General features: G+C 40.2%; 1 protein-coding gene across 8 annotated transcripts in view; it reads left to right on the top strand.

The window, feature by feature from the left end:
- Nucleotides 1-2521: 2521 nt before the first annotated feature.
- mef2cb (myocyte enhancer factor 2cb) overlaps nt 2522-25897 on the top strand; it is a 66817-nt gene continuing 43441 nt past the window's right edge. For 3 of the 8 annotated variants that reach the window (XM_053228786.1, XM_026931232.3, XM_026931234.3), the window contains exons 1-2: nt 2522-2733; nt 12695-12809. The gene's annotated coding sequence lies outside the window, so the exon portion shown is untranslated. Of the gene's footprint in view, nt 2734-12694; nt 12810-14477; nt 14559-14684; nt 15109-25897 lie in introns of those variants that run through there. The other 5 variants (XM_026931231.3, XM_053228785.1, XM_026931233.3 and 2 more) reach the window with 3 other exon arrangements.

Here is a 25897-nt window from a genome sequence, read left to right on the forward strand (position 1 = left end):
GGGCCATGACACAGCTCACACCACTCAGCGCCATGGATAAAGGGCTCTCCATGGGCTAACACACACACACACACAGAAAGAGAGAGAGAGAGAGAGAGACATGTTAGTCATCCTCAGGAATTAATGATTGTTCATATTAGCCATTGTTCTGTTATTACAATATGTCTGGAATAACATCAGTTTTGCTTTTGAAAACTCATGCCAACAAATGGGCACTATGTAATATTTTGCTGCTATTTTTAATAAACGCAAGCTATATCGTCTCCCAAACCTTAATAATCAGCCTGATTTTAAGACATTATTTTCAGTAGAAAAAGTTGCCACCAGGTTATATTGTGTTACACCACATTAACTTGGCACTAACAGCGCTGTTATAAAAACAGTTGTAAATCACGCTAGGGTCCACATGAATCTGTCAGTGGCTTCATCAAGATAATTAGTCCTAATTTGCTGTTGATGATTTAACTAAAATTCTGATTGCACAGGATGCGTCCTCTGGAGGCATGCCGTTTTGGACTTCCTGTTGCTCTCGTGTCACCTCCATAACGGTGGTCAACCATAAATTAGGCTATATGAGGCTGTACACATAGACATACACTCACACTTATACACATACACACATGTACACAAACACATATATAAAAATTATGTATGCTCCCCCACGCTTGCACTCACGCACAAAACAAAACCTGCTCTCATTTGCACTCCTTCTCCCCGCGAGCACACACAGGTCGAGTCAGGGTGCTCCACTGGGGGAGCCGCGGTGGCTCCTGTGGTCGATGGCTGGGGCGTCTCGGCCTGTTGTGCATTGCCACAGTCGCTCTCGCTCCTCCAGAGCCATGCAGACAGCCAGGCTCCTGTGAGCTGCTGCAGTTGCTGTCCTTCTGAGTGGAACACACAGAATGGACTCACAACGCCTTGACTCTAGCGCTGGCCACAACCCCGGCCAACAACAAGCGCAAAGAGACAGGAGGAAAGACAGAGTTCTCCGCTAACAATTTAGTTAGCAGGATGTTTTCTGAATGTTATGGTTTTAGAAGCGCTTGGTCCAATGTTTTCTGTGTTTTCTACAAAGTAGAAAGTACAATGTTTTAGTTTAACTGAATGAATATTAACACTAATGTTTCCATGTCTAATTGGGAATGTTGTATGAGCAGCATTGTAATAACAAGCAACCGTTACCATAGTAGATGTTTTTAGAACATTGCAGGAATGTTATTTTGGATCATTACAACCGATCCAAATACGAAAATCCTAATAATGTTCAGTAGCTGGGTTTTAACTGACCCAAGGATTTAGCTAGGACAGTTTATGGCTCAAGGCTTACAGAATTTTGTTCTTTCTTTCTTTCTTTTTCTGTGTTTCTCTCTATCTCTATTTCTTTCTCTCTCTTGTACTGGTTATAAATAACATACAGGGCATGACTTCATGCTATTCACAAAGCACCAAAATTTCAGAAAGGGGGAAATAAGGGAAGGCAAAAAGACATTTAGACATTTCAAGAGCCTTTTTTGCCATTGATGCCTAAATTTTGCTAATTTTATTACACATACAAAAAGGAAAAAAGAAGATGGAAGGGGTTTTGAGTAATGAACATTTAAGACTAATATAACTGAAGTCTTGCCTGCTTATCTTCAAAGATTCCATCTACAGTCCTGTCACCTCCTAGAGCTGTACTCTGTCCCCACTGTTATTACAGTAACTGTGCATTTTCATGGCTTTTTGTCCTGCATTTCACAGCAATTACATCCCCATTACACTCACGTAACATTAGCCACCTATAACAACAATGATTCCGTCATACTAAAACAAAACCACCAATGGGCTGAAATCCCTTGGACACTGTAAATACTATTACAGGGTCGATACAAATAGGATGGTCCAAAGAGAATGGGATTTCCCGGACCCACTGGGAATTCTTGTTTGATGCGGGAAAGGCGAATTCCGCGCGGTTCTGCTATTTCGGGGAAAGCTGGACTCTAATGAATATTCCTTCGGAAAGTGCGTATGAAGCCGATGATAGGAAACAGTGCTAAAGTATGCATTTTCAAGGGTAAATAAACGACAACCGATCAATGTGACATTGGATAGTTGTGGTTGGAAGGTTGGCATACCTAAAACGTACAAATATAGCTAGCCGTACGGTAACATGTTGTAATTTAATTGAACTAACACTGTCTGTCAACCTTTCTGAATGCTGAGGATGAACCATATACATATACTGGTTAGTGGATTTCACCGAACGTGGATTTGTTTCTTTCTGGCATGCTTTCAGTTGAAGTGGGGTAGGGGTGAGCAGTAATCCTGGGCACGAATACCACCAGTGACAAAGGTCTGGGTGATACTGATACCTCTAAAGTACTAAATATACCCTCTGGCCTGGAGTGACATGAGCAGGTGGAGAATGGGCATTGCCAAGTGCTTGTGTCTCTAGACCCCAAATCTTACAGGTTGCTTTTTTTGGCACAGGGTGTGTGTTTTTGCGGGCTGGAGGGTGGGGGTATGGTCTTCATGTCAAAGTGTGTGTATGACACCCTGTTCAGAGGCGAAAAAGGATCAGGGGAGACAACCCAAATCGGGTGGTTACCGTTCAAAGCCAGCTGGTCTGGCTTAATTAATGCAGGACATTTTTTTTGTGTAAAATCTTGTGTAGTCTAGTGAATGTTTGATTAACCTGGCCCACAGCAGGAACTGGAGGGTGTGACTTCCTGGAAAAGCACGAAAACGAAACGGGTGAGTTTTTCTCCCCAGCTTTCCCCTTCCTCCTTCCACTTTATTTGAGTTAAGAAATTGTTCCCATGGAAAGTTTTGGGACTCTATTACCGCTAAACACTGAGATTTCTTCCTGGTACAGTTATGTTGATACTGGTATTACTGGTAATACTGGTATTTTGTCATTTAAATATTATTCATGTTTGGGATTGTACTGCTGTGAAGTAGTCATTTTAACATATAAGACAAAATAGGTGCTTGAAATTTGTCTGAAAATGTTGAATTATACTGTATGTCAAAGACTTTACATTAAATTATTCAGTGCAATAATGGGATGTTATGTCATCATGTATTGGGGTATGCTATTTAAAGTTTTCAATGTATTAGTCTAGCATGGATTTCACTTATTCTGAAGTGAAAGAAGACACAAAACATACCACAAAAACTTCATCAGCTAAAAAAAAAGAGAGAAACACATGAGAATATGAAATATTTATGAAAAAGTGTAATAAAATGGAATCACACAGGAGATCCTAGCCTACATTCGTTGTATCTAACATGCTCTAGGAGCCAGAATTAAAATTATTAATTTTTAACCTTAGAGTCAATTAGTGTGATAGCAGCCTCACTGACTGCGGCAGAATCTGTAATATCTTATATTACAGAAAGTTCTGTGATATGAAGTACAAACTAACATAGCAAAATTTTATTATACTCGACGCTTGGTGTCAAGGTTTCATATTGGCATGGGAAAGTCAGAAGGTATTGTAGAAATATAAAATATAAATTTTATATAACTCTAAAAATAAGTTTCTGTTAGGTACACATATGCAAAGCCGAGTATTGTTTATGGCATCGAACATTTTCTACTCCGTTGAAATAAAGGTTTAGGAGTGGTGACCTAACATGATATTGTGAACATGTCTGAAGGATTTTTGGTACTAATTAAATACATGCACATTTTGTAATTGCCTGAGCAAATCAATGAAGTGTTATGAATGTTTCTTTTATACCAGTTAAAAATGGACCTCGTTTAATTTCATTTGAACATGCGAAATGATTAAATAGACTTCATACCCCCCCACACACCCACACACCCCGAAAAAAGAAATGCAAATAAATAAACTCAATAAAAATGTGATGGCAATAAGTTATGATATAAAACAATTGAAAACAAACATTAATATCAACCCACTCTCTACCCCCATGAACATGCCCAAGATTTATTTACATTCGCAGAATTATATTTCTGATGCAGCATTTTTGGAAGAAGTGCCACTGACAAGATCTCTGTCATCTAATCCCTCTCTTCCTGGGTGTTCAGGCAGTGCCGTGTCGCTTCCCCTAGGAGACTGAAGCAAGGCAACTATGACCCAGTTTACAAAAGCTCCCTTGCTCCTCATTTGAAAACTCCCCCTTCTCCGTCACACAAATCTTTGATCAGAACGGCGGCTGGGGAAGAGCTCTGTTATTTTCTTACAGCAAAAAAGGTGCACTCTTTGCCGTCGATCCTCTCTTGGCCCTTTGAGTCACTATCTTGTGCCTCAGCAGTAGCTGTGTAGAAATATTTTTTGTGTTTGTGTGTGTTTTTACCATTTTCAGCGCTCTTTCAGGCTTATTTGAAATGTTCAGCGACTGAGAATTATCCTGGCGCTTTTCTAGAACAATGGTAGTTCCAGTATTAACTGCTGGTTACACAAGCAGGTGACCAAGACAGTAGAACTGTAGCAATTTCAAACTCCGAAGTAAAACTGGTTCTGTTTGAATAAATACACCCATTAATCATGAAACCCTGTTGTTGAAACAGAAAGGAACCCCCACGTCTATTTATATTAATCCTAGTCGGCATGTGGCTTTTGCAGTAGTGACCATGTTGCCTTTTGCAGATCCAGATGCCATCTTCTTAAGTTACACGGCCCATATTATAGTCTGTCAAGTAAGTATTTCATATATAACACAAATTTCTAGTTAACTATGACATTTTAAACACATGGAAACCATCTTGGAGATGAAGCAGAAAGAAAAGAAATAATTTTCTTCACTATAATTCTTTTGTCTCTGTGTGTTCTTCATTCATTCATTCATTCATTCATTCATTCATTCATTCGTTTATTCATTCATCAGCACTAACACTGGTCTGGGTCATGGTGGATCCGGAGCCTATCCCGGGAACACCAGTGGGTGGGAATACATTCTGGATTTGATACCAGTCCATCCAAGGGCATCATGTATGCACACACACATTCACACCTAGGGGCCACTTAGAGTCACCAGGATGTTTTGAGAGGTGGGAGGAAACCAGAGAACCTGGAGGAAACCCACAGACATGGGGAGAACATGGAAAACTCCACACAGACCGTAGCCTGAGATCAGGATCAATCTGGGCACCATCCTGCTGCCCTCTCTGCATTTTTTTTTTTTCATAATTTAAATATGAATATTAGTAGTATTCTATGCTGGGGTGTATCCTAGCTGCCCACCCCCACCACACCCCCCTTCTTTCTTTCTTTCTTTCTTTCTTTCTTTCCTTCCTTCCCTGCTCTTCTCCACCATACAGTTACAAAACATGACACTTCACCACCTTTTGATCTCAGGCTAATCTCTCTTGCCTGCCTGATGTCTGATCCTGTTTGCATAAGAATGAGTCTAGGGTGATTCTGATGCCACAAAGTGGTTTAGACGGCGCCTTGTTCAGTAAATCTGCCCTGTGTGAGAGCTTGTCTGACTGCTGTGTCACGGTGAGTTCCTATCCATCTACGTTCACCATGGGAGAAGCTCTGTATCGCCTGTGTGGGAGGAGAGTTGAGTTTTCCTAGCAGCAAATGGTCCCAGATGGCTTTAGATTCTTATCGTTAATCAAGGGTGAGTGGATCTCACCGCAAACACAACTCCAATTTATTTGAACAGCAAATTATTGGACCTGGCAGGGTTTAGTAAGGAAATCCAAAGAAAATCTTTACAAGTGAGTTAAAAAGTACCTGAGTCGTTAGAACAAATACACAAACTGTCATCGTAAAGTCCGTGTCCTGTCATGCTCATTCTGAGTATGCCTATTAAAAGATGGCTCAAACACTGTTAAACGTGTGTTACATGCTGTGAGGGGTTGTGTTATAATATCCAGTGCCATGAGACTCCCTGTAGTACATACGTTCCAGTCTCAAGGGTCAAAGGGCAGTAAGGCCACAGTGTCATGGCCAAGCAGGACTTAGGGCTCAAGGTGAGAGGAGCTACATGAGACTGACTCTCCACCATAGACTGAATTATTCAGCAAAGGGGGAGAGTTTTCTTTACCACCTGAAGGGTGTTGGGAGCAGCTGGGTTAAAGCAGCACAATAGCTCCTTATATACTGTATTTCACCGCTGTGCTTCTGTGGCCAGCCAAAGAAAGGGAGAAAAAGAAACACAGAAAAAGCAGAATAAGAGGCAGACAGAGAGAATTTAAAAGACATGAAGGGAAGGGGGGAGCCTCAAATATGAAAAAGTAAAATAGAAGCAAAAGCAAATAGAAGGAGGGTGTTACACATGTTTAAATGTATTATAGCTATCATTCAAATGTCAGACAACAATAAATGGCAAATTATTAAAATCCTCAAAGCAGCTCGTATGATTTATTCGAAACAGTCCATTTGCCTTACTGTGGTCTAATTTTATAGCACGCATACCATATATATACTGTCTGCTCCAGAAACTAATGTATGGCCAGTTTAGTCTATTTGCCAGGACATGTAGGTTTTTCCACTGTGTGTCCATAATACACAACATCTGTCAGGCCGCTGCACAAGCTCAGGAAACACCGGTTGGCACCCGGAGTCTAGAGACAGAAAAATGTGGCATGTTGGCATCTTTTTTAGTGCCACCATTATGAAAAGAAGAAAAAAAGGACTAGTGAAACAATATAACAATTGTGCAGATTTCACCTAGCTTATGACTTTCCAACCGTTCAAAAGAGGAAAAATCATTAGAAGCGTTTTTCTTTCTCCCCCCACCCCCCACCCCCCCTTTTTTTTTTCTTCATGTGAAGCAATCGACAGACAAGGGGAACTTTGAGCCTCAGGCTAAAATATACAAAGAAACCACCGTACTACACTAAAAAGAAGGAGAGGAACTCAGGAAGTTGTAGAAACTTTCCTTGGGAGCATTTGTATGTCTGGCAGGGTTGGATTTTTGAGAGTGTGATGCGTAAGGTCAAATACGGCAAAGCAATATTACTGTTAACGAGACTTATTTACTGGAATAGCCATAATGCATTTAAGTTCCATAATTGCAAGAGCTTGGACATAAACTGTACTTTTTGGCCCAGCCAACTCTGATAGTTGCATTTGAAATTATTTTCAGTCTGTCTTTGCTTGCTTGCGTCATTTCCATTGGCAATAATACTAGGCTGAACCTAAGGGTTGGGAGAGCACTGCCTACATTAAGGTACCTTCTCTCTTATCTTAGAGACTATCATATACTAGGCAATGTTAACATTACCTAGCAGTCTGATGTATTTTCATAAAATAGTAAGGAGGGCTAATGTGCCATCGTTGAATAGGAATTGTAATATTATAAAATATCCAAATAATTCAGACGAATAGCTATGAATGGAACAGCCGCAGGACCCGAGGCAGTTTTAGGATGAAGTGGAGACACTGTCTAACTAAGAGAACTTCAGACATATTTGCCTGATGAACCCAGACTTTCAGTCTCCATAAACACAGGAGTCCTCGTGACCTCCTTTTGCACTTCAGAGATAAGCTGGAAATAGATACACACTAACCTACCATCTGGACCAAAGTTAAGGTGAACTCAAAGTATATATTAATATATTAGTTAAGACACATCAAACATAATATTTATTCAACATACACATTCGAAATAATATTCAACTGGAGTGATAATCACTAGGTCAAAGTATATTCGAGCAGTTTTATGAAAGTTTTAAATGTAAAGTCTGACTTGGATGTCTTCGAAGAGTTTCCATATGCATATATTAGCCATGTGACAACAGCAGCAGCAAATCATTGCCATCATGCTGGCAGCTCGCAAAGGACAGTGTTGTCATCAGGCACGTCCATGTTTTGCCAAGTGAAGGACAAGCACTGATTTAAAGAGTGGTAGCCTGAATGAGCTGCCAAGACAGTGATCGCACTGTGATTTTATTCTATTAATGAATTCACTACTGTGCTGCTAGTTCTTTGTTTATCAATAGAGTCAGAAAGTAATGTCATTGCCACGAACCACTGTTGGCAAACCATGGTTACATTTCTCACGTACTGTACACACACACACACACACACACACACACAAAATAGCCCTTCTAGTGTGTCAAAATAGCCCTTCTTTTTCTTTTTATATAAAATATAATTAAGTCCGTATTATATAAGGCAATTTGAGTGCAATACAACATTTGAATGCATCTCAAATGCCGTACTATGGAAGGAATAAAACAGTGATGCATGCGCTTATAGGAAAATAATTAACAACGGGGTGATGTGAAGCAGCACACCATGAAGCGGAAGTATTTTAATCCTCTTAAACCACAGCAATTTGCCACTGCTAACAATTTTTATTTATTAAAGCATGACATGTCCTACTTTTTAAAGTTACATGTAATGTTCATGAAACATTCGTTCCTAACCTGTAGCCGCTATAAACACTGATTCCCTTACCAGCCTCTCTTTTTTTCTCTCTCAAAGGTAACAAGACAAAATAAACACAGCTTGTCATGTTACTGAGAAGAACAAAGTCCTCTGTCCTGAAGACTTTTCTCTGTCAGAAAACAGAAAAAAGCTTAATCTCTCATGGTTTCACAAAATGTTGACACTGGAGACTCCTTCCATAAAATGTTAAATAAACATTTCCTTATCCGAAACTTTTATGCACTTTAATCCTTTTGTGGAGTTTGTGGAGAGCCTGCCATACAAACCATTATTATAAATAAATAATAACATGTTAATATACAGTACAACGGCCACATTAATATAAACCTGTGACCTTGCACGTGGTTATACTGTCATTTTAATGCAAGTCATGCTCCATGTTTTCCCAGTCACCTAGTATTCAGGTTTCTATGAATTTGCCTCCGATGATGATGATGTGTTCTGACCTGGCCATGGATTTGGAATATTAGACTTGGAAAGGACTGAATAAAGAGACTTCATCCAGCTGCTTCTGGCTGCTGCATGTTACAAATTGGGTTTCAAAGCCAATTACACAAAATGTATATTCCCATAAAACATTAAAGTTTAGGTATGTTATTTCCTAAATACTACTATACAACCTGATTATAAACCAGAATGGTTGCAGTTATTCTTCGTTTTATTGACTACTCATTTTCTGTATTCAGGGCTCTGTTTATGAAATTTGAGCGGGAAACACAATCCCTAACCCCTTCAGCATTCTAGAAAATTTACTGTCAGTCAGAGCTGCTGCTACATTTTTGCCTTTCAGTACTAATGAATCAAGAAGTCAGGTTACTGCACAACAGGAAGTGCAGCTATGATCTTGATAACTAGCAGGATTGACTAGATCTGTAAAAATGAATACATTTGTATGCATCTGTATATTAATTAGATGGAGTATCTCATATTCAGTGTTTATTAAACCATATTAAGTGCTGGTTTTAGCATTAGAAGAGAAAATACTACGTTGTTGAATTTACCTGAGGCTGATTAGTTAAACATATTTCCTTTCTAAGATGTTGATTTGATGGACAGTATTCGGAAAGCTCTAGACTGCCCCTGCTGGCTGAGGAGTATATTAAGCTTTCTTTCAAACATCTTTAACTTATTTAGCAACTCCCTTAAGACAAAGACTACAAAAAAACCCCACCATGTATAGATCCTAGACTTATAACAAGTCTAAAACTTCTGAAATTTGAAAAAGTATTTTCATTATTGGGTCTAGCTATATAGTGGCAGGGTCTTGGGGTGAGTGGGACAAAGCACAGGTGTACTGACAAGGGAGATAAAGACTTCACCATTGTTCATTTAACTAGAACACTACAAGACTTTTTTTTTTTTTTTCCAGAGCCTGAAACGAGAGCGACGACCTGAACAAAGGCGTAGCTGGTGTTGCAATGCTCATGGTTCATCTATAATGAATCAAAGGGGTAGTATTGATGTGCTGTTTGCCCAACAGAACAAGCAAATTGCCAAATTTATCCCACATGAGTCAACCACTGCGTCCTCAACCTCACAGTGACATGGGCAGCAGAAAAAAAATAGTGTAACTCTTTAACGGAACTGCGAGGGAACAGCAGTACAAGAATAGCACTGGTTAGAAGTTTTACACTTTTGACAATGAAGTTGCTTTTAAATTTTTAGAAAGTTCCAGTGTTGTTTATAATAGATAAGGTAGTAATGCTGCTGAGACACATTAGAACTGCAGAAGTAATGTCCAAAATTTTACAAAAATATATAGAGAATTTTTTAATAACACTGAGCAGTCATAACAAACCTCTTGCCAGACTTGCGTATATTGGTTAATATAATCTTTATTATCTTTATAAAGGTTATAACGGTCAGTCTGTAGGTTGTCTGTGGACAACTGTGTGACATTTAAAGGCTGTGTAATTTTTAGGCTGAGTAATTCTATTTATGCAAAAGTGCTGAGTTTGATATTAATTGCACAAATTCTACCAGCCTTAATTATTTAGGAGTGCATAGATGGGATGCTATTTTTGCTAGTCTCAGAGTTATAGCATTGTAATGAATTTCATCTGTATTAGAAAAAAAATGTACAGTATATGTGCTTCAGAGAAAGTACAACTTCATCTATCTGTCTATCTATCTATCTATCTATCTCAATTATTAAAATTATTATCTAAATTATTACATTTTAACAAACTAAACAAATGAAAAATCAGTGAGTGATGCTGTGGAGACATTTTGCAGGCATGGTTTGTGTCCACTTGTACCTTTAGAAAGATGAAATACTGCAAAATAATACACAATTATTCTAACTGATCGCTTCTATCCTGTGAAGAAACATTTCTATCCTGATGGGAGTGGTCTCTTCCAGGATGACCCCGCCCCCATCCACACATCACAAAGTATCAGTGAATGGTTCTGATGTATTAAAGTGATGTAAATCCTATGCCCTTCATAGTCACCAGTTCCAAACCTAATTGAACACCTACGGCAGATTTTGGAGCGACAGCACTCTCATCAAAACACCAAATCATCAGCATCAGTTGAGGGAATATCTTTTGGAAGGACAGTGTTCATCCCTCCATTACAGTTCCAGAGACTTGTACAATCTGTGCCAAGGCCTGACACCTTAATAAGACACCCGATGTTGGGTTTTCCTTTAATCTGTCACCAGTCTGTAGCTGATATAAGAACAAGTGGGGAGGGGAAAAGAAGAGAGAGAGACAGAGAGAGAGATGTGTGATCTGGCCGTTCTCTCCCCAGTGCTGTACCGCTCAGTGTGAAGACTCTGATTTGAGTGCTTGACAACATTATCAGCTATGACAGCCAGATTGCTTTTCACATGAGCAGATTATACACATGCACATACACACAGTACAAACACACATTTGATGATTTCTGTTTGCCAAGAGAAATGCACTGATGTTTATCACGTTCTAAGGAAATAGGAGCCTTGTTCTTCTTTCTTCCTCTAACAAAACCCATTTAGAATTGTGATGTTAATAACACGCATTATGTATAACGACTGGCCGGCTGAAGTGCAACACAATGAGACAGTAACACCTCCAGTGGTTCACAGTGGCTAGATCTAAACTAAAATTGAAAGCCCAGGTGATATTTTACAGATGATATTTTAATCACAAAATGAATGAATGAATGAATGAATAACTTAGGGGTGTTTAAAAAAGGATCATTCAAATAACAGTTGCCGTTTTTTGGTCCCTGGAAAGCCGACTGAAATCTCACGTGATGTTAAGCAAATGCATCTGTGTGTAGGGTAAATATCTTATTTAGTATCAAGATGAATATATGGGTATTAATAGCATATGAGACATGCTATGTGGTGCGCAATTCATAAGCATATTTCAGTCTATCAACTGAGCCAATTTCAATATTTAACCAGATCATTTACTCTGATACTACAAATAGTCTAAACATACAGGCATGCATGACACAACTGGCTATTGTTTGCCTTGTTTTTATTTTTATAGTGCAATTTAGATCAGGATTCTTATATCAGGGCATCTGATAAATGAATAGGATAGATAGAAGTCTACAGACCTGACTATAATAAAACTTTACATGTTTTATTTAAATGTACATGTACATTTTTGATCCCCAAATTAGATACACAAGAAGGTTGACAGTGACCCTTAAGCTTTTTTAAGCTAAATTACAGACATGTTCCCATGAGAAAGATACATACTAAAAGAGACACACCCCAGTGACAGTGCTGTGCTCTGAAAGAAAAAATATCTTTTTTCGGGGAATATTATGACAGTTTGAAATAGAAGAAGGAAGAGCAGGACTCATAGGAATCAAGGCTCTGATGTAGGATCAGTAACACGTGGCTCACACAAAGAACAATCTAAGGATGTTAAACCTGATCGATCCTGTTAGGATTTTAACTATGCAGATTCCCAGGTTTCATTTAAAAAACTAGATAAAAAGATCATAAACAACATCATATAAAGTGTTGTTTGGTTGTGCTGAAAGGTAGTACAATATTTATCTCTCAAGTGTACAAGACAGCATATGTACACAGTAGAATGTCCATAGCTCCTGACAAAGCATGTTCTGAGTCCAAGGAATTGTGAAAGCCAATCAAATCTGACCATTGCAAACAAAGTTTTTTTTTTGTTTTTTTTTCTCACATTGATTCCCTCTTGGTCCTTCTCACACATATGCACAAGACAGCTCAGCGTTTTTTTTTTTGTTAGTTTTGTTTTGTTTTTTTTTGTTTTTCCATGCTGAGCAACCTGAACAGCACACCTTGGTCCTACTACAGAAATGTGTTGCAGGCATAAATGAATTTGTTTTGTTCTTCCTCTTCTTTCCATCTCCACCAGATGCCAACCAAGACAAGCGCGAGCGCACACTGAAATCCAAAAGGCGTTTCTAGAGCGACTGCATGCGTGACGATCTGGAGGAGTGAGTGATTGAGCTGAAGGAACTGCGAATGTGGTGGGTGAGACATAAAGTTTCCAAACTTGCAGAAAAGTCAACTAATAACTGCCTTACATCACCGCCTGTGCTTTACAACCCATGAAACTGACAGAAATTTCATTAGCATTAACGCTTTAGGTATACATTATAATTATGGAAGGATTGTGAGCTTTGAAGCAGCTCTGTAGCTGCTGCAACCACAGCCTATTGATTTGAATGCCTGAAGAACGAGAGGAAATGCTTCTCAAGCTCGCTATGAGTTGGGACCCAGAGGTGGGATCCCATGTAAAATGACACGAGCAGGTCCGGTTGCAGTCTGTCAGGCAGATTACCTGCTTTGATTAATTCATTAACCTGTTTGATGTTTTACCTCTGACTCTAGCTTGTCTGTCACTGAACTACACTAGAAACACAGACCTGTCATGCAGAAGCTGGATGTAGTAATGCAATATTTCTGTGAAGAAATATAGAAACAGACGTCAGGGTTTCGGGATCTGAGGAGGAACTGAAAGAACCACTATAATCATGGTTTCTGTTCTCTCAGCATTACTATACAATCTTAGTGTAAACTAAGTCTGAGCACAGTGGTCATGTATGAAATATTCCAGCCTATTAATTAACCTCAGCATGACTTGTCTTCGGCATATTAACACAGGGAATGTTTTTTGAATCACAGCATGCTTGTTCATGTTTAGCATCTGTGTCAGCTGTAATCAAAAGAGATAAAGGAAACCTGTTGAAAGATGAGCTGGGGGGGTGGGTGGAGATAGAAACACGGACCTGGAAACAATCATTAAAAAGGTTTCAATGCATCTAGAAAACGGATGTATCAGAATAATAAAAAAAATAAATAAATAAATAAATAATAATAATAATAATAATAATAATAATAATAATAACATGTTATTTGAACACTGGGGATTTTGTTGTGTAATTTAGTACTAATTATATATATATATAAAAAAAAAAAAAAACTATGCATGTACAATATGCACGACACAACTGAATATTGTCTGCCTTTTGTCCTCTCTGGAACCATCCAGTGGTTTATTCTGCAAATTAGATCTGGGCCCTAATGTGGTTAGTATAGTAGTAAGAGGAACAATAAGGTGACCAATGTAAATATGTACCCAAAGTTACAGCCATGGTCTGTAAATGAGTTTGACATGTACACTACACAGTACTAGCTTTCCCAGGTCACAGATAGGGCACTAAAGGTACAAAACAGGACTCCAGTGGCAAGAAAGGTACAGTTTACCTGTTGAACAGACACCTAGAGTTGAATTAAGTGGAGAAGTGTTCATTAAATATTTTCTAGGTATCTAGACATTGCACACACACACACACACATACACACACACACACTAAGTACAGTAATTCTTTAATTTCTCACTTTCTCACACTCTCACTTGTCCTTGCTGTTGGGATGGTACCATCAGTGGTACCTCAGTGTGTATTTTTTACCTGGGAAGGTGCATGTGGTGTACCTTTAATTACCTTTAGTAAGAGTAAGGCTTTAATGCCCTGTGATATACCTTAAATTCTTTTTGAAGGTATGAAACTACACACTAGAGGTACAGAAGATGCACCACCAGAATGACAAGTAAAAGTGCAGTTTATTTATAAGAGTGTACACTTAATGGCCCTGCAGTTACAGTGTCTATAAAACTTCTCTGCGCTCTTCAGGCCTGTGCACAAGAACAACAGCCCGGTTTAATCCCAAACGAGGGAAAAGGTGTCCGGAGCTGGCTTCACGCTCTTCACCAGGTATGAGGCAGAGATAGAGATAATAAGGCGTTATTAATAAGGCGTGGGTTTTTTTTTTTTCCTCTCCCTCTTTTTTTCTTGCCTTCATTAAAACACGGGAGTGATGTGAGCCCGCCCCCACTTCATGAGTAAACCCGATTAGTTGTCGTGGCGCGGAGAGGGCGAGGGAGAGGCACGCGCCGCTGACTGAGGGGGAGAGAAGTGCACGAGCGGAGCAGAGCTGAACATCCTTCAGCTGCAGCCTCTACCAGTAGACGCGAACGGCGCGAGACACACACACCAGCTTCACGCGACACTCCAGCCGCCGGGTTCGTTTCACACAGAGCGACACTCTTGCCCGCGTGGCGTGTTGTTTTGTTTTTCTTCTTTGCTTTTTTTTTTGTTTTGTTTTTGTTTTGAGTTTCTTCCCCATCCGTGGTGGATTTAAAATTAAAAAGACAGCTAAGCGAAGGTCCCAAGTCCACCCCGGCTTCCCTAGACGCCTTTCCGCGTTCTGTCACTCCGGCGGGAAGGACGGACGCTCCACCGGCCACATTTCATACAGAATGAAGTAAGTAACGCCACATGACAACGACAGTGACAATGACAGTGACAATGTTTGCGTCTACACTTGTTACGAGTCACAGTTTGAGTCTTTGTGTCTTGTCGCTGTAATGTTTTTTTTAGTGTTAGCCTATTCCACAGATCACTGTACAGCAGCTAGACTCTGCGCGTGCCACTTCCAAGTTAAAGTTGTTAGGCTCGCGTGAGGCGACCGTTACATTTCAGCTCTCGCGCGACTCTAAATTAGCCTTTTAGCACAAAACAGAGACTTATTGTAGCTACTACAGAGTACAGGAGCAAGAGATTGTTTCAAAAGACTCAAAGAGGTTTGACCTTGTAGTTCTGACGAGTCTTAACTACACAAACCCCTTATAACATCGACGGTTAACGGGAATGATATCTGTAAAGCCCCGGTTTGATGTGTTATAAATGTAGAACAGCGCCTTTAATGACCTTATTATTAAGAATATAACGGTGAGAGATGAACAGGGTCACAGCACACAGCGGTGTGTTACTGCTCTACTCACATCTCCTCTCTCCTAACTTATTTACACTAAAACTCTACCTATTTCTACTGTTTTTAAAATTCATTTCTGTCATGACTAGCTGAAAACTCCAAAAAGTTCTTACCTCAGATTATTACATTCATTTTGACTCAAAGTCTCTGTACATGTGCATATTATTGCTTATTATTACTGGAGATCTGGTTTAAAAAAAAATCTTCAATTCTATCATGAAAGAGCTAATTAGTTTTATCATGTAAAAATTAAATTTAAAGTTTTAAGACTTCCAAGTTATTTTAAATGCTTGTCTTGGCTGTAAGGACACAACTACTGTCAATTAAATTACTGCAACAATTCCAGCTATTAAAGAGTTTAAATTTATTTTGCAACGCATTATTTTTATTATTTTATTACTTTGATTTAAACAAAAGCTGGACATATTCATATTTGGTATTTGAAAAAAAAAAAATCACTAGGCAAAAAAGTGTATAGTGCAGTTAAGGCTGATTAAGCACTTGTTATTTCAAACATTATCCACCCCATAGCTATGACAGTATTTCTAAATATAATAATAATAATAATAATAATGATAGTGCTCAGTATATTAATATTTCCAAGTCTAAAAGTGATGGAGAAAGTTAGAAATATGTAAACACACATTAAGTTGAGGATGTTATTTTGCTTATCTGCAAACCCACAAAGTTCATAAAATGTGTTATTCCTCTCAGGGATTAAACTCTAATATAAATATTGCTCGTAATAAGATTCGGTGCGTCTGTGTTGAGTTTGATTTCTCTCATTGCCTTTTACACTCTTAATTAAACAGGTAACCACAGAATATCACTGTTTGATATAATAATTAAAAAGGATTCATGAGTAATATGTGATATGAGTTATGATCTTGTACGATTGTGAGAGTACTTTTAAGCGTCGTACTATATCTGTATTGAAACTTTGGGCAACAAGGTTTGGCCGTAAGAGTACAGTACATTCTGCAGTCTCTCATTTTGAAGAGATGATTATTTTATATTTTATTTACTGGAATGGTATATATATATATATATATATATATATATATATATATATATATATATATATATATATATATATATAGTGTTTTTTTTTTTAGTGTGTACAGTAAACTGTGTTTACTAGACAAAAGTGACCTCAGACACACTCTGTGAACCTGTTTCCTCACATACTAAATGCAATCAATGAAGCCGCGCTTTGTGTGTGTGTGTGTATGTATGTGTGTGTGTCCGTAAATGCATGCATGTTTGTCTCACCTGTTGTTCTCTTGGGATTTAGTGTTTGGCTAATCTGCCCAGCAGGAAGGTGAACACACTCACATGTTAACATGAAGATATACAGAAAGCTCTCTCTCTCTCCCTCTCTCTCTCTCTCTCTCTCTCTCTCTCTCACACACACACACACACACACACACACACACACATGCATGCACGCACACACACACACATACATGCACAAACACACACACACACACACACACACACACAGAGGTCCTCCTCAGACCTGTCGTCTCCGGGAAATCACTAGGGATTTTGCCAGTGTCGATTCACAAAACCAACAGTGACAACAGTTCCCCCAAAGAGCGGGATTAGCTCCACACGTGTCAGTAGGATTGGCTAGAGGACCTAAACCGATTGTCAGGGGCATGGAGCACACAGTGTATATCTGTCTCACAATACTGTAACACCTGCTGGGAATTCTGCTGTTAAGATTTTGCAGTAGCTCCATTTTAAATTGTTAATCATCTTTTAAACTATTGTAATTGTGCTTGGATATCTAATTAGTGAGAGGAAATCATACAGGCATTCCTGTTAAACTTTAAACGCTAACTTACCATCATCAGAATTAAACTATTTAATGGCCCACATTATTATGCTTTAGAGTTTAACTTAGGAATAGTCCATTAATGTTTGTCAAGGGCATAAAGAGTTTACAAAAATGTTTCCATTTGCAATATCAGATTGGCTAGATCTAGCAGTAATTAGTAATTAGAAGTAATTGCACTTTTCTTGCCCAGAGGTAAGGAAATCAGTGTGTCTTGCAGTTTTGTGACTGCTTATTTATCTTTTGCACAAAGGGGAGCCTTCTTATAAAGTACTTCATGGTGGCATGTGTGAGTAAATGTATTTGTTAAACGCGAACGATTTTCACTGTCGATTGAGCAAAATTTATTTCGAGTGCCTTGCCGTAAGATCACTCTATGATCTTTGCCTTCGAGGTTAGCAAATGTTTATTTTTAATGCTTAAGCTCGGAGGCAAACGCGCAAGTCTCAGTAAGTTTCCAGCGCAAACAGGTGATTAAGTCACTCTAAGAAAAAAGTAAACTTTTTATTAATTATTAAAGCTTGTTTACAGGAACTGTTATTGAGATTTGTGTACATTTACTGATATTTATATATTATATAATAAATTATATTTTTGTCTTCCTTTTGTCTAATTGCTTTAATTTACACACAAAGCAAAGAAGCCTGCTTCAGCCTATTTTCCAATTTTGCACTTGAATGGGTACACTACATCAGCACTAGGGAAATGTACCCAAAGTACGTAATCCTGTCCTGGTGACTTTCGTCTCTGCATTTGCCTCTATCTAGTAATTAACAGTGATGCCTGGCAATGTTCTATCAGTGTATATGGGTTTTGTTTGGCAGGGGTGTTTGCGAGATCACCGAGGAATTGAACTGCCTTTGATGTCTGCTCACATTGTAAAACATATTTCAGAATATTTCTGCATAACGTTGAGCTGAGCAGTGCTCGTTTGCAAAGCCATGTGTTTTGGGCTCATTCTCATGCGATACACCATTGCTGTGTGTGCGCTTGGGTGGAGTCCTGTGAGGTGCGTGTGGGGAGGTGGGGTGGGCGGCTTGGTTTGTGCAGGAGTTCGGTACATTTTTGTCTATGTTTGTGTATGCGCAGACAGAGGAGAGCTGTGAAAGACGACAGAACCGACTTGAAAGAGGCTGTGTGATAGAGAAGGCGGTGTGTGTATTGATGTGTGTGTGTGAATGTGTATGTGGCTATGAAGACAGCAGGACTCTTCTCATCCATACGACCCACGTCGAGCTCTGAGTCTCTCTGCACAAAGAGTATGGCCAAGGTTTCATTCTAAATAGCACTGTAAAGTACTGAAGGAAGCTCTTTTTTTGCTCCTAGGCCACTGGGTGGTCTGAAAAGTCAAAACTCCTGGCCTTCCTCACCACTATGTAATATCACCAATGATGTCCAAGTGTCCTGATTATGCACGGTTATGGGAAAGGAGGAGAGAAAAGAATAGGAGCAGATAAGAGAGAGAAACACTGAGAGAAGAATTTGTTTAAATATCGGATCACCCCTACATGGAGGAGCCTCTAAGAAGATACTATTTCCTTTTTTTCTCTTCAGCGACATACACGTATGTGCTCACTGTCAATGTGAGCATCCAGTAATTAAAGGCGCCAGGCTCCCATTTGAGGCCGTATCTGTTTGTTGTTGTTTTATTTTTGGTAGCTGACCCTGCAAGTGAAATAAAACCTAGCTTATAAACAGATGACATCCCAAATATAACCTTGAAAATGCTCTTTGAGATCCTGATTTTATGTTCATTCCGACCACTTGGCGAAACCCAGCCAGGACTGCAGCTATTCTTTTATATGTTCAGCCTAGTGTGTTTGTCAAGTGCGCTCCTCAGCAAGGGAGACTCTAGGTGAAGCAGTAACATGTCACAGTGCTATCGCAGTGCTGGCTAATGCCCAAGAAATGCTGAAAAATAAGAAAAAAAAAAATGAGATGCAGAAGGAAGTGTGTGTGTGTGTGTGTGTGTGTGTCTTGGGGGGGGGATGCTGAAATATTTTCCAGTGAATGTAATTTATCTTTGTCAGTGGGGGCAGCATAGCCCTGTCACTCTGTAACATCCTCTGGTGGGAGTGAAGGAGGGGGACAGAGGGCCCTCTGTGTCCCGGCCAGGAGCAGCATCCATCTGAAAAGCCGCCGTCAGACCAGCGCAGAGATATTTTTAGTAGATCCTGTCTCCACAATGGGCTCGGAAGGTGGAGGCCCTTGAGCCGCTTTTTCAAAAGGGTTCATGACGCAGTTATTTTATCACGGAATATACTCATGCTGTCGTTAGCCAGCGTTGAAAAACACTACATTAGCTCTACTGGGACGAAACACAAGGAGCGTGAATCACCATTTCAGTTTGAGTGTAGGGAGTTAAATGGTAAAGTTTTTGTTCCATTCGTGGTTGAGATTTAGGCAGCGCGTGCACTGCATTAGTTCAGCCTTTCCTGTGTTTTTTCAGCACACACCTGTATATATTTCCACAGTCATCTGCGCCTTTATCAGCGGCACCCTGTCATCGAAGCAGGGGGCTGGAGTGGCAAAAGAAAAGGATGCGCAGCAGTGGACGCGCTGTGAGTGGGGCAGAAAAAGGGAGTGAGAAAGAAAAGGAAGGAGGGAGAGAAAGAGAGGAGAGGCGTGTGAGGGGCTGGCGTTATGACACTTCATGCCTTTGTGTTTGGGGTGGCTGCTGTACAGGGCCCTTCAACAGGCTGTCACCTCGCGGCCCATCAAATCAGCCTGCTTCTGCTTCTGCTTCTGCTTCTGGCTCTCTCCTTCAGGCTGCTGTAGCCTTAAATCTGCACACAGAGAGAGCAACTTTAATTTATACTATACCTGATTAATAGGAATTTTTCCAGGAAGTTTTTAAAATCATTTCTCAGTATAATTTCTGTGAAATTTTCTCTCTTGTTTACTTGAACATGCTAAAAACTAGGGAGTTTCAATACAATGAGCGATGCAGCGCTATAACAGTGACATAAATGACTTTTCTGAAAGGTGGCTACTGTCTGTACTTTTATAACAATGATTAACTTCATTGTTAAGGTAACAAGTAGCTGATTACATTACATACATCTATTTCCCCTACTTTTCATTTAGCCTACTTTAGCCTTTGCCAAATAGAAATATCCTTAGAATTATTGTTTTTTTAGTGTTTCTTATTCGGCACTTTGTTAGGAAACCTAAATATCATGCTATATATCATGAAAATGTCGTCATATTGCAGTCTGTCCTTCAAAACCATTGTTTTCAACCCATTTCCTTGTCCATCATTTATTCCTTTGCTTTGTCTAACTGTGTGATGGAAATAGAGTGGGCAAATGGCCTATTAAAGATGTTTCTTTCTTTCTTTCCTTCTTTCTTTCTTTCTTTCTTTCTTGTCCGCAGCACCGTGTGTTTACTTTGATGTATGACTTTTCTTCCAGTAGTTCCTCCAAAGTGCAGCCAATGATGTCATTAATTTTATTACAGATGCACTGTCTGGAAAAGGAGAGAAGGAAAGAAGGGGGAGAGAGAAAGAGAGAGGAAATGTGCAGCGCAGAGTTGTATGCATAATGAATGAGAGGAGCACTTCATTTGAAACTTCAAGGTTTGGTAGGAGAGCAGCGAGGAGAAGGGAGAAGAAAGAGAATGATTAGAGAAAGAAAGACCAAAAGAAAGAAAGAAGGAAAGAAAGAAAGAAGGAAGGAAAGAAAGAGAGAGACTGAGAGAGATAGAGAGAGATGCGAAAGCGAGAGGGACCTTGCTTCTCTCTGAATGAGTGGACTTGCGGGGGTGGTTGCGTTCACCTGCAGCTGCTCCTGTAGGCCCCAGTGGAAAAACAAATAACCTTGTGTGGTTAACCCTGTGTGTGTGTGTGTGTGTGTGTACATGTGTATGCGTGTATGCGGGGAGCTCCTATGTCACAGTGCAAGTAACACGGGCGTGGTATTAAGCTTGCTAGTTTGCCCCTGGCCCATACTTCCTAAACAACGCTGTCCCGACAGAAATAGCTCAGCCGTGAGATTGACTTTTCTCCCCTCCTGTTCACCCACACTCGGCTCGTCCCGTGTGCGCGCGCCGGTGGCTACCTGTGTGAGCTCACAGTATTGTTGAGTTAAAAATGGTCCGTGTATTATTTTTGGACCAGAGCTGCGAATAGGTTTATAAATAGCAGAGGAAGTGAGGGGATACATGCCGAGACTCTGGCTACCTTAGCAGTTCCACTGACATCCAGCACCCGTGTCTCTCTCCCTCTCTTCCTGCTTCTCATTTGCTTCATTTGGTGTAGCTCATTTTATACATATTCTACAATTTTTCCCAACCACATAAAATACCCCTGCATGTGCTGAAAGACACATTAATAAAGGCAAGCAAAGTTCTTGCATAGATTCAATCAGTTCCATGTCCACAACATGCCTTATATATATATATGCATGAATCATTTATTTTATTTCTTCATAAATTCTGTGGACTGAAATACGCTTGCTAAGTTGCTCATCCACTACCTATACACTAGGTGTGGGTGATATGACAATATGCTGCTGTTATTGCAAGAAATTACATCACATTATGCTTTTGCGAACGCATTGTGCGGATCATGTGTATATGTAGAACACTGCAAACTTCTTAAAGAGTTTTCAGCCAGTTGTAGAGAGCGTGAAGGCAACAACCTCATGAATAAAATATTATGAAGCTGATTAAACATATGGTTCTTACAATGTGGCACTGCTTTGTTGGTGCATTGCGTGTTTTGCAACTTGGTGGCAAGCCTCAGTAAAACCAAAGGTTGAGATACACATGGGTAACCGTCTTCAAGCACTGTGTTGTATTTCTGTCGTTTATGCCCACCCCAGAAAAACACTATGACAGAATATGATGTAAGAGTTGTGTTTTTACTCTGAGGACATTTTAAGGTGTGGCCTAATATTAATATCCTTTTTAGTTCAAATCAATGCTATTCACATATACTGGGTGTAAACAGCTTTGTGAGAACATGATTTAGGTACTTTTTCAGTAGTCTAGTATGCGGGTGGTGTTGAGAACTGGAATTAATGGTGTAGTGTGATTGAATGTGACTCTGAAAACATCCTTGCAGATTCACACGATCTGTATGTGTCTCCTGCAGGGATGTTCTTTAGGCCAATGCATCATAAGCTAGGACAGAGCGACAGTGACAGCCAGAATGATAGAGATAAAGAGTGGACAAAGGCCCTGTGCCCACTTCCTGTCACTTTTGAAATAATAATAATACATCTGACTAAATACACACAACATTTGGTGTCTTGTTTCAGGTCATGTCGCGGCTTTTGAGGGAAAGAAAGCTGTACAGAAACAAGCATAGTGATTGAGACACTTTGCCTCTTTACTCTGTACTCTGAGGTCTAATCTTATTGAACTAGTGCATCTTTAGCAATAAAAATAAAGTGTCCTTGTCAGGCTCTATTGAATTTTCAGAGTAACTAGGCAATATTTAACCCCACCCATCTATCCATCTCACTGTCTGACTCTTTGTGTGTTAATTAAGCTGGCCACGTGCAGAAAGCACATGGTTTTTCTTACTAAGGAAAGTGCCTTATTTTCAGTTTTTATCAGAACGCTGCCATGCAGCATGTTGATGACCCATTTCTCAGATTGTTCAGAAAACAAGAGCAATGTGAAATCCGTGGGGATTACCCTACATGACAGAGCACGTGCAAGAGAGATAGTGAGTGTGATAGAAAGGGGAGAACAATTGTTAATTTTCGGTGGGATGTGGATTTGATTTATTTCAATTGCCCTCCTCTTCCTTCTCAATGCTACATAACCACACACACACACACACACACACACACACGTGCACACAGGCACACACATATTCAACCCCTGCATCTCCCTCCTCCACAAATGTTAGCACGGATTAGCTTCCGCTGTTGCAATAGCCCCCTCGGTTAATTACATGTGTAATGAGTTGTTTATTTGGGATAATGCGCAGCAGGAGCGCTGGCCCAAACGCTGCAGCCAGGAGCAGACCCAGGCACAGTGAGGCAGAGTGAGGGATATGTTGGAGGAAAGGACGATAACAGAAAAACTGGGGGAGAGTTATCAGTGTGAGCTGGGAAGGAGGATCAGTCGGGGTTTGGGGTGGGAGGGGGGAGGGGGGGTGAGTAGTCTCTCTTGCATTCTCAGTCCATCCTGGAGTCAAACGACCTCAGGACTTTTCTCAGGGTGGAGAAACAGAAAAAAGGAGGGCCAATAGCTCGGAAAACACACTCATGTCAACAAAAAGGGAAAGCAAAGTTCACAGAAGAGGGAATGAGGGATGTGTGCCCAGCAGTGGTGTAAGGGAGTGGAAAAGACTGTGGGTGCGAGTATAGATGAGGGAGGGAGGGAGAGAGAGGAAGAGAAGGGAGAGACGGGTTCTGCTATCATTAGCCGAAGGGGACAGGCGAGGTTATGTGAACGGTGCAGCTGGAAAGGGTGCACAGGGAATTGGTGCATGTCTCTGTGCTGAGTGGCTGAGGCCTTGTGAACCAGCTTCCCTCCCCCTTCTACGCAGCCTGCACTTTCCCAAAGCAACCCAAAAAAACAAAAAAACAAAAAAGTAGCAAAGATGGAGAGGATAAGCTTCTGGAGCAGGATCCAAAACACACATACATACACACTTGATTTATACACCATTGGCTGTAGGCACTTGCCTCTCCTTGTTTTCTTTCCTCTTGTTATCAGCCGGATCAAGAAACACACGGTATTCAGCGAGAGCTAGCGATTAGCGTCAGAATAACAGTAATTAGAAGGGTCATTATTTTTGATACCCTCCCCCAAACAAAGATGTAGTAGCCTTCTTTCTCTTTTTTTAATTTCAACTGAAAAAGATTTTAGGTTTTTTTTTATTATTTGTCCTGCTTTGCTTTATGCCTTTTCTCACTGTGCCATTACCTAGAAAATGTACGAGAAGCACAAGCCCGGCTAATCAGCACAAAGCATCAGACAGGCTAAAAGACCCAAACTTTCCTTGTCACCCTTTTGTGATCTCATGCAAGAAAACAGAAAGGAAAAAAAACACGCCTGCCACAGCTGCGAGACACGAGAAACACACTGCAAAGGAGGCTATGCAAATGTGCACAGGCCTGCCACCATATCCAACAACAAGGAAAAAAATATGTACGCACCACACATCAGAGTTCACAAGCTACTCCTACAAAAAGGCAGAATGGATGCTTTGAGAGGAAAAGTGATATAAAATACGTCATAAAAGTTTTTTATTCATACACCAGGAGGCTCTTGTAAAAGGAGAGGTACGAAGGAAAGAAGTAGGGATTTAACGGCAATGACAGTGCGTTCACTGACAGTTTCAAGAAAAAAAAACAAAAACAAAATATAATACACCTTACAGATTTTTCAGTATCAGTCAGGTCATGCCTTGTTTGCTATATGCAAAAATAGGAGGACTAGGTTATGTGTTAGTGATACGGAGGTTTGAAACAGAGTCACTTTGAGGGTATATGTGTAAGATATGTGTGTAAGTCAATTCAGAATGTTCAGCCCTCTCTCCACTGTATTACTGTCTCATTCTGAAGTGTTAAACATCAACACAGTGCATCAAATCCAGCCAGTGTTGCTCCTCTCCTTGCTCCCCTTTTGAGCCTTTAGTTTTTTTCCCTTGAAAGTTTGGGCCTGGTTGATTCGCAACAGCTGTATGGACTCTTTAATCAGATGCTATCTTTTTGCCCGTTTACCCCACCACCCTTTCACTGTCATTCCCCCCACCCCGCTTGTAGGCCTTCCTCTTCCCCTAACGCATTTTAATTGGTTGCTTTCTGTGACAAATTATGAGGGCTCGCTTTGATGAGGTCGGCCCGAGTTGTTGCCAGAACGGAGCGCGCCCGGCGTTTGCGGCATTTGCCGACTTCTCTCACCACTACAAACACGCCGTGGAGTGGAGAGGAGAGAAGGGAGGAGGGTACGCCGGTCCCATAATGAAAGACTACGGATTGGGTTGGTCTCTGGGGGATGCCATATTCCTTCCTTCACACTTTTCACCATGGGTCTGGACATATCTATGCCTTTCTTAGAAAGTAATTCTATGATTTTTAGGGTTTTTTTTAATTGCGTAAAACAGTGTTATGATCTGGCTTGGTCAAGTTATGAATAATGAGTATGATGACATGAAGAGGATATGGGCTTAACTGATTTTTTTTACATCTTCCCTCATTGCTAATGGACAGGAAATTACATATTGAGAAGAGCCTCACACACACCACATAAGGGATAGAGCAAGAATTGAAGGACATGAGGAGGAGAGAAAGAAAAATGGCAGCCATGTTGCTTGTTTAGACAAACCCCAACTGTAACAATCAGAGTTAAATGATGCGAGAGATCAACAGCACAGCAGTGCTCTCAACAATCAGCCCAATCAGCTTGTGGTAATGCTGAAATGACTGTGACATCATGTCGGAAAACGGGAGGTGGAGGGATGACTGTATGGCTTTT

This window comes from Pangasianodon hypophthalmus, chromosome 24 (genome assembly GCF_027358585.1).
Source record: "Pangasianodon hypophthalmus isolate fPanHyp1 chromosome 24, fPanHyp1.pri, whole genome shotgun sequence".
Lineage (NCBI taxonomy): Eukaryota > Metazoa > Chordata > Actinopteri > Siluriformes > Pangasiidae > Pangasianodon > Pangasianodon hypophthalmus.